Below are 3728 nucleotides of genomic sequence, written 5' to 3' on the forward strand. Positions count from 1 at the left end.
GTGCGCTTTGCTTACCCAGGATGTGGTGAATTATAAGCAGTTTGGGGTTTGAAGGGTTTAATTGTGCCTTCTATCCCAAAGAGGTTTTTAACAAAAACATCTCATTATATGCAAGTTAAAAGCAACATCAGTGTTATTGCTGCAATATGAATGTGTACTGTCTGTGACCAATTTAAAAAAGTTACAAGGTGCTTTTAAAACATTTGTGTGGTTTAGTTTGGCTCACTGGGACAGAATCATTACATGATACTGCAGTTTCGTTCTGCGACACGTAAAATAACACACAGTACACAAACACAAACACAAACACACATACAAATGCACACACACACACACACACACACACACACACACACACACACACACACACACACACACACACACACACACACACACACACACACACACACACACACACACACACACACACACACACACACACACACACACACACACACACGACCATTTTGTCCCTGGTTGGGACCTAAATATTGCTACGAGTTAAACAGTTAAACAGTTGACATTAAACATTGTTACACATTTGACAATAAAGAATTGTTTTAACATTAAACAGTGGACATAAGCACTTCTGTTTAAAGGGACGCTAGACAGTTCTACCCAGAAAGACTGGACAGACAAAATTGAATTGAAGGTGGGCTTATCTATTGAGAACACAGAAGTCGTAGTAGAGAGCGTCGTGTCCAACTGCATCACAGTGTGGGGAGGAAGCTGCACGGAGAAAAACAGGAAAACACTCCAGCGTGTTGTGAACACAGCGAAGAAGATCATTGGAGTACCACTCCCCTCCCTGCAGGACATTTACACCACACGCCTCACCCGGAAAGCACTGATGATCATCAAAGACACAAGCCACCCTGCACACAAACTGTTCAGCCTCCTGCCCTCTGGAAAGAGGTACAGGCGCCTCCGTTCCCGTACCACCAGGCTGGCGAGCAGCACAATGCACCAAGCGATCAAGATGCTGAACACTCAACCCACTCTCCCTCCACTGTCAGCCTCTAGCCAGCAAGGCCACTGACAACCCCCCCCCCATCCCCCACCACCATATCTGCGACTGAACATTCCACCTGCACTACTATACTTGTGACTGAACTTTCAACCTGCACTAACTCAAAACATGCGCACGCACACCAGTGCTTTACACTAACTTTTTCGCTCACCAGCCATTTTGGCTAGTGGTTTTCCTGACTCACTAGCCATTGGGCCTCTTCACTAGCCATAATTTTCTTAACCATCATAGCAGCTTTAATGAATTAGGCCTATATAATAGGCTGTAATAATGTAATGTAGGATAATATAACATAATATAATATAATATAATATAATATAATATAATATAATATAATATAATATAGGGCCTAATAACTAGAATTGTTATTAACTGGTCCATGCATGCATGCATGCTATAAGAACAGATGAACTTATCTGAGGAATGGCATAGCCGTGCAGAAACACCAAGCACAGTGTTGTGGAAGGGCACAAATGTAAGCTAGCCTACATGAGAGCAAAATATTTCCGTCTTTGATCTGAAGGGCACTTTCGATGCGCAAAGTAGATAGTGCAAAGTCATTGCCAAGCTTCGCATGTCCTCTGTCATGGATGTGGAATAACACCTCTTCTGGAATATTTTCTCATAAAAGTAGGCTATCCACTAGAAGGCACACACATATGCGGCCGGTAACTAGGCCTACAGAAGGAGCTACGACTTCCTTTCATTCCGTTTAACATTGAGTTGTTTAAAATAGTCTATAGGCTAAACGGACGCAAGGCAAGATGGGCACATGCGAAGGGACATGGGACATGATTTGTGCAGTCTGGAAGGCTACTACTGCGCGTTGTTTAAGCCCCGTTTGACAGTCGGGAACAACGGCACAAGAAACATGGAAGAATATTAAGGTATGATGACATACAGGCAAATCAGAAAATTATTTAAACCCAACCGAAAATTATTAATGCCGCATGTGTCCTTGTCTTATCACTGCGCTATTAGTCTCAAGACTTTCACAAGACTGAGGTGTTCTCCTCTCGCCTTGGTCATTTTAATGTCCACTACTACTATGCATTGCAATGACAGATCCCAAAACAGGTCAGTTGAGATGAACTTCTCTACTTTATTTTCACGTGAAGGTTTTCAGTGACATTTCCAAACGCACGCGCTGATGTGCTGCTGGTAGCTCGCTGCTGCCACTCATATTCGCAAGACTCTATCAGATTCCTCTCGCGCGTGAGACACAGGTGACACGTGACACAGGTGCTTCATGGGTATTGTAGGCTCGCGAAATCGCATTGCATTGCGCTTGTAGCAAAGACGGTCCGAGGGGAAAAACTACAAAATGCGGTGCCTCATCATTTAGAATAGTAACGGACCCGCCAGAATGGCTAGTGAACCTTCGGTATCTACTAGCCAACGCCGACTTTCACCCGCATTTGGCTACCTGGCGTGTGTTAGTGTTAAGCCCTGACACACACACACACACACACACACACACACACACACACACACACACACACACACACACACACACACACACACACACACACACACACAAGCACACTGCACTTTCTGCACTAAACCCAAACATACACACACTGACACACACACACACACACACACACACACACACAGACACACGAACACACACACAAGACGCACACCGCACCTTCTACCTGCACTAAACACATACACACACATACACACACACACACACACACACACACACACACACACACACACACACACACACACACACACACACACACACACACACACACACACACACACACACACACACACACTGCTGCTGGTGTACTTGACAGACCTTTTTAATATTTATTTTTCTTCAAAATGCTACTATTACCATGTCAGAACGCTATAAAGGACTTTTTTTTAGGAAAAGCACAACAAATACCTCTTAATGTATGTCCTCTACAAGTCTTCTGTTGTCCAGTCTTGCACTTTAAATGTCTGTATGAGCACTGTCTATGTCCATACTGTCTTAAGTCCATGTATAAGTACTGTCTATGTCTATACTGTCTATGTCCTTACCTAGATTAGTCTATGTCTGTATGGGAAAGCAAGAAATGTAATTTCAAATTCTTTGTATGACCAGTGCATGTAAAGAAATTGACAATAAAACCTACTTGACTTGACTTGACTTGAGAAGTAGGCAGCCGGGATTGTCTTTGTTGCAGGCTCCCACCTGCTACGAAAAATACCAGTGAAGAGGATGCATGTCCTGCTGATGGACAAGGCAGGGGGCGAGAGCCTAGCCGACTTCATGTAAGTGTATGTGTATGTGTGTGTATGTCAACTAATATTTGGCTTTTTGCTATACTCAGATTCTGCTATATGTTTACTGCAATGTGCAATAATGTGTATTAGGTCTTTGTTTATGTCTTGTATATCTATGTGAACTGACAGACACCTTAATTTCCCTTGGGATTAAAAAAAGTAGGTAACACTTTACTTGACGCCGGTGTCATAAGCTTGTCATTACAGTGTCATAATACGGACATCCGAATGTCACTTCAGGCCAACAGTCATAAAATGTTTATGACATGAACATAATGTTTATGACACATACATAACTGTGCCATGACACTATTATGACACTGTAATGACAAGCTTATGACACCGGCGTCAAGTAAAGCGTTACCTAAAAGTACTCTATTCTACCCGACTTCATAGGGTGGGGTTGGCTGGAAGG

Source organism: Engraulis encrasicolus, chromosome 15 (assembly GCF_034702125.1).
Source record: "Engraulis encrasicolus isolate BLACKSEA-1 chromosome 15, IST_EnEncr_1.0, whole genome shotgun sequence".
NCBI classification, from domain to species: Eukaryota; Metazoa; Chordata; class Actinopteri; order Clupeiformes; family Engraulidae; genus Engraulis; species Engraulis encrasicolus.